This window comes from Phascolarctos cinereus, unplaced genomic scaffold (genome assembly GCF_003287225.1).
Source record: "Phascolarctos cinereus isolate Bilbo 61053 unplaced genomic scaffold, phaCin_HiC Scaffold_726;HRSCAF=1367, whole genome shotgun sequence".
Classification (NCBI taxonomy): Eukaryota; Metazoa; Chordata; class Mammalia; order Diprotodontia; family Phascolarctidae; genus Phascolarctos; species Phascolarctos cinereus.
Window position 1 is genome coordinate 306,478,164 of NW_027556098.1, and position 6,960 is coordinate 306,485,123.

Genomic DNA, 6,960 nt, shown 5'->3' on the forward strand with positions numbered 1-6,960 from the left:
AGAGATGACCACTAAGAAGAGAAAGATCCCCAACTCCTGGTTTGACTTGACAGAAGACATGGATTTTGAGGAAGGCAGTGCAGAGCAGAGATGAAATATAAAACTGATAATCACACTATTTCATGTTTGTGTGATTTTAAGTATCTCTCTAGCCAGATACAACACTAATGTACACTCCTGCTTGTTTAGTTTGTCCTACTGCCGATATGTACTTATGAGAGTCTTTTGTGTTTTAGCATTTTTTATATAAGAATTAAATCTATGTCCCATATCTGATTTAGAGGATACCTTCTACTGTCTCCTTTGGGGAAGTTCTAGACATGAGTAGAAACCTAACCTTTAAATAGTTTGTCCTTGGGGTAGCAGGGTGAAGGATGAATGAACTGAAGAGTGTGATAAAAGGGAGACAAATCCCCCTTCTTATTACAGGCCAGTGTCTCCCAGGACGGAGCCCTGTCTAGATGAGACCTGTGGATCTAGAGCTGAGGTCTCTCTAGATCCAGGGCCCTAGATCTAGCAGTAGTTTCTTAATGTTAGATATATGTTGAATATCTGGTAGCACAGATGGAGATATGGTACTATGTTGGTGGGCAGGGATCATCACTGCTTTCTAGTCCCAAACCTCATGGACTCAGCTACTCCTCAGAGCCTCCCACACTCTGGCTCTACCCATCAGGCTTGGTTTTCCTTTCAAACCGGCCATGGGGAAAAAGAAAAAATGGGAAGAGAAAAGGCCCAAGGTCCATTTGTCAGACTAGTCCCAACTCATCACAACTGTCTTGAACCAAAGCTTCCTACTCATTTGTCTTGAAAGATCCAGTTCCACCTTTCTATTTTTGCATCCTCAGAACTTAGAAGAGTGCCTGGCACATAGCAAGAGCTTAATAAATGTTTACCAATTGATTTATTGACTTATCTACCTGCTCAGACCATTCATACCATCATATCATTAACATGAATTCTGCCTTTCCTCTCTTTTAGGAGAAGGAAAATAGTTTGTCAGTCAATGTTTTGCCCCAGTCATAGGGTCAGGGACAATTCTCAGGGAGTCTAGGAGGAAAATGATGGAGATTTCCTCCCTGCCAACATACACTGGCCTCCAATGTCATGTTATACAACATTTATTATATACAAACATTATTATTCTAATGCCATGTTATACAAACAGTATTATTTCTACTATGTGTAGGAAGAATCAAAAAGCAAATTTCACCTAGAAGTAGCACCAGATTTAACAATAGATTAGGGAATATATTTCCAGCAAACTGACCCTGACGGAGGGAAAAGTGAGAGGTAATAATAACAATAATACAATATATATACATATGTGTATGTAGATGTTTGTAGATAAACCTTGTTCTGCAAGTTTCTTCTGAGTCATATCATATGAGGCATAAAAGAGAAAGCTGTATGCTTGCCAGAAGTATGTGTCACTGTTACAGAGGATGTCCAGCTAAAAGTCCAAATCAAAGAGGGATTCTCTTTAGATGGAGAGGTCCTCCGGAAGCTCCTGTCTACATATGACATTACACCCCCAGAACATATCAGAGTCTCCTACATCCACAATAACCAAAGAGAGTTTGACCTAGCGATCTACACAGGAAAAACCAAATGGCTGAAGAACATCTATAATTCAGGTTAATGACAACAGGTTGGATGGATAACCCATAAAGTCAGTCCATCAGCATGTCTATTTTGGAGACATACAGTACTTAGACAATGAAATGGGGAGCCAGAACTAAAGAGGGTCAGAGTGGGACTTTAGGAAATAAGGCAGTGCTTTCAATAATTCTAGCTTCTTGCGGAAACAAAGGTTCATCTTTTTAATGCTGATATTCTTCTGGCAATACAATACGTCCATGAGTGAAGGCTAATGAATGGAAAAATCACAATTGTGGGTCACTAGCAAGATATATAGTGGGCATAGGCATATTACCAGTGAAGAGAAAGCACAAAATACATCATCAATGACATATATAGGTCAATTGGTCCATATTTTGAGAAGGAGGCATGACAAGTGGACAGTTGTATGCTCCACTGATATCCATGTAATGTTCAGAAAGTCCCTGATGTTCAAAAGAGAATTGGACTAGATCATCTTAAGGCACCTTCTAGCTCTAAATTCTACAGTACTATGCTCAGAACTTTTCTAGAGGCTAATTAATAGCCCTCTGGCATCCCAGAAATGCTGAGCCTTTTAGGCAAAAATGAAAACCTCTGGTAGGGGGATGCAGGTTTCATCTGGCAGTACTGTTCCCTTCCTATCTAGGGCATTTCTTTACAAACATCCAAGCAAGGTTCAGCTGAGCCAAAGCCCACAGTGCTGATAAGGCAGGAGATCCAGGAATGGAAATGGCAACTGTCACTTTCCTAAACTGGAAAGAGGAAATATAACACCAGTGTAGCAGGACTGAACTGGTAAGTGGGGAACTGGATGGGAATGATGGTGACTCAGACCTCGTGGCAGGCTGGCCCTGACCTAGAATCTGAGATTCGTGGATGTTAGTACTGAGAAAGACCTTTCAGATTTTTGAGTCCAGACCTCCCTCCCCTTTATAAAAGGGGAAACCTAGTCTCAGAAAGGAAGAGTGCTTGTCCAAGGTCACTTAATTAATGAGAAGCAGATGTAGGCCTAAAACCTGGGCTCTCCTCATTTCCAGTTTAGTGTAGTTTTTAGGAAATGCCCTTGCTGGGTAGGAGTCAGAGTGGGTGAGGACTGGTTAGGCTCACCTTTCTCTCTAACCCTTTAATTCTATCTCTCTAACCTCATTTGCCACCTGCTGGGTCCTGCGTTGCCAAGTTTTTCTTCTCAGGCACAAACTAGGCCACATGTGATTTTTTCCTTCTCTTGTAAAATGGATAGGTGAAGGGCCCATTACTTTCCATTTAGCTGAAAGAGAAAGGGAATGAAAGAGAGGGAAAGAGAGAACCTATGTGCAAAATTAGAGGGCTCAGACTAAATGACCTCTAAGATGTCTTCTTGCTTAAGTTCTATGAGATGAAGAGAGAGGAAAGGGAGATGGGGAAGGAAACAGATGGAGATAAAGAAAAGGAGGGAAGGGGAGAGAGGGAGAACTCCAAACCCAGAGGTCTTACCTCTATACCAGACTGCTTTCCTCAAATTTTGACTTGTGTCTAGGTCTCCACAATTAAAAAAGGGGAGAAGGAAGGCCTTCAGTTCTCATTTTCTCTTTCCCCTGTATCTCTGGTCTCCCTTTCAAAGGCCAAGCCCAGGTGAATGCAATGGCCATGAATCAATCAAAGACATCATCAGTGGCAAAATGTCATTGAGGATGGGGGCAAGGAGAACTCAGGAAAATTCCCCGGGGGTATATCCACCACATAAATAATAATGGAGTTTCTCTGTAAGCTGGCATTGATTGAATGGATCCTAGCTTTTCCATAGTCACAGCCCCTAAAGATATCTTTTAGCTGCAGGCAAATTCCCTGATGAGTACTAATATTATCCAGAACCCTTCTCAAGCACTGATTCATGCTCACACACCCCCTAGACAGCAAAAACAGTGACAGTCACGGCCAACTTTAGAAACCAGGAAATCCTGTCCTGCTCGCCTGGCCTCTGGACACAAAGCAAAATACCATTTTGAGTAAGAGCAGGGCAGGTTTTGCCTCTTCAGGAAAGTGAAGTTGCATCAGGTTATGTGGCACAGTGAGAAGAATGCTGAGCTTGGACTTCCAGAATCTGAATCTGAAGCCCTGTTCTATCAGCCTTAAAAGACCCTCACTTGCCCTGAGCATTCCTATCAGCTATTGTCCTTTTTCTCTAAGCCTTTTCTCCATCTTCATCCCTCTTGACCCTTAGGGCTGCAGCATTTGACGCTAATGATCACCATCTCCTCCTGGATGCTCCCTCCTCTCTAGGTTTTCATGACACTGCTCTCTTACCCATCTGCATCTCAGTCTGGATCTTTATCTATGTCATGCCCATTAACTGTGTATATCTCTCAAGGCTCTGTCCTGGAGCCTCTTCTATTTTCCGGCTATACCATGACACACCAGCATGTGTATCATTGCTATACAGAAGATGCCTGGATCTACTTATCGAGCCCTAACGTCTCTCCTGAGCTCCCTTCCTACATCTCCAGCTGCCTTTTGGACATCTCGAACTGGATGTCCTGTAGTCACCTCTGACTAAACATGTCCCAAACAGAACTCATCATCTTCCTTCCACAAACCCTCCCCTCTTCTGAACTTCGTATTACTGATGACACCACCATCCTCCAAGTCCCCTAGGCTCTCACCTCAGTGTTATTCTCGTCTCTTCATAAACTTATCCTGCATATCCAATCCATTGGCAAATCTTCTTGTTTCTACCTTCACAACATCTCTTACATGCATCCCGTCCTCTCCACTCACACAACCACCCTGCCCAGACCCTCCTCACCTCTCACCTGAACTGCTATTGCAATAGCCTTCCAACTGGCCTCCCCACCTCCTACCTCTCCCCATTCCATCCTTTGCTCAGCTTCCAGTTATTTCACTAAAGAGTAGCTCAGACCGTGTCGCCTTCCCTGTTCTGTAACTTCTAGGGGCTTCCTTATTACCTCCAGGATAAATTAAAAACTCCTTTCTTTCTTTAGCATGTGAAGCCCTTCCCAACCTGGCCTCTCCAACTTTCCAGTCTTCTTACACTTTGCTCCTTTCCATATACTCTATGATCCAGCCACCTTGGCCTTCTTGCTACACTCCTCAAGTACAACTGACCATCTCCAGACTCCAGGCACAGCTTGGTGGTACAATGGCTAGGGTATTGGAGTTGGAGTCAGGAAGACCTGAGTTTGAATCCCCCAACAGATCCTCACTAGCTGTGTGACAGTGGGCAAGTCATTTAATGTCTTTCAGCCTTAGTTTCCCTATCTATAAAATGGGGATAATAATAGAACCTGTCTCACAGAGTCGTTGTTAGGATCAAATGAAATAACATATAGAAAGTGCTACGTAAATGCTAGCTATTTTCATGTATCTAGTTATTTTCATATTTTTCTTACCCATTGAAATGTGAGCTCCTTAGGGGAGAGAGGCTTTTTTGTCTTTCTTTGTATCCCTACTGCTTAGTACAGTGCTGGCACATAGTAAGAACTTTTAAAAATGTTTGCTGATTGACTAACTGATGACTTATTACTTATATTAAGTAGTAACTAACATGTTATTTTTGTTGTTGTTCAGTTGTTTCAGTCAGGTCTGATTCTTCATGACCCTATTTTGGGCTTTCTTGGCAAAGGTACTGGAGCAGTTTGCCATTTTCTTCTCCAGCTCATTTAACAGATGAGGAACCAAGCCAAACGGTATTGAGTGACTTGGGCACGATCCCAGGATCTGTCTGAGGCTGGATTTGAACTCAGGAAGACTCATCTTCCTGACTTCAGGCATGGCACTCTATCCATTGCATCACCTAACCGCCTAGGTTATTTGCCACGTTCTACCAATTCACTCAACGAACCATACTTTCAGACACCATGCTTGGGAGCATATAAACCATTTGGCTCAGCCCTGCCTGGGGCATGCTGCCTGCACCCACCCCTAGCACTACATCTTACTGTGAGCACCTAAATAAAAGCAACACCACTATTGCCTCTGGAAAGACTATGTCAATGGACTGCCCTAGTGTTTCCCTCACCATCTCTGTGACTTCCTACTTGAGATCCCTTCCCTGGACACAAGTCCTTTATATAGATTGTCCTCCCTATTAGAAAATAAACTCACAGACCAGCAGAACTTGAGACGTGGAAAAGATTTCAGCAGCCTCAAATTTAGTCCAACTTATACACCAAGGGAGTCCCTACCATAACATACTTGACAGGTAGTCATCCAGATTCTTCACCAAGACCCCCAAGGAGGCAAGCCACACAACTTTAGTGGAGTCCATCCCACTCTAGACAGCTCCAATTGTTAGGAAATTTTTTCCTAATATCAACTGTCACCAAGTGTTCCTTGTTCTGTCCTCTGGGGCCAAAGGGAACAATACTAATCCCTTCCTCTCCATATGACTGAACTGAGCAAACTTTCCTCCTTCCTTCCTTCCTTCCTTCCTTCCTTCCTTCCTTCCTTCCTTCCTTCCTTCCTTCCTTCCTTCCTTCCTTCTCTGTCTCTCTCTCTCTCTCTCTCTCTCTCTCTCTCTCTCTCTCTCTCTCTCTCTCTCTCAACATGGATAATAAAGAAATATTTTGCATGACCTCACATGTATAATGAATATTATATTACTTGCCTTCTCAATAGGTGGAGAAGGGGCTAGAGGGAAAGAATTTGAAACTCAAAAAAAATTCAAATTAATTAATTAAAAAAAGAAAGTAAAGGAGCCAGTTCAAAGGCCTCAAGCATCTCCAATACAGTGATTTTGTATCTTTAACACATTCTGGAATCCCTGGAGGTGGCCCAACAACCAATGGAGTTCAGTCCTGGCTGAATAAAAGAAGGTGCTTTTATGCGTCCTAGAGAGCTAGAATCTTTATGATCACAGTATTTAGAGTTCAAAAAGCTCTTAGAGATCATCTAGTCCAACAACCCCCTCATTTCAAAAGTGAAGAAACTGAGGTCCAGAGAGAAGTGATTTACCCAAGGTCACACAGTTAGTGAGCAGCAGAGCCTGGATCGGAACCCAGGTCCTCTGTTTTCAGATCTAATGCTTTTTTTCTCTACAGCATGGTGCATAGTGTTGCCTCTTTGAACCCAAGCAAGGAAGAAGCTTGGAGATGAGTTGAATACAGGCTAAGGACCCCATTCCCCCTCTCAAGAAGACAGTCTTTTCCAAGTATATGATATTTGTTTAGTGAAAGGAAAGACAGAGAAAAACTGGGTCAAAAGTGGAATTAATTTGATACTTTGGAACCCCCAAATTTCTTGGCATCTAAAAAGAGATCAGATAGGGAATTTGAAACTGCTCCCAGTTTCACACACCAACCTGACATTCTTCACGTCCAGATACAGCTAGGTTCTAATTAC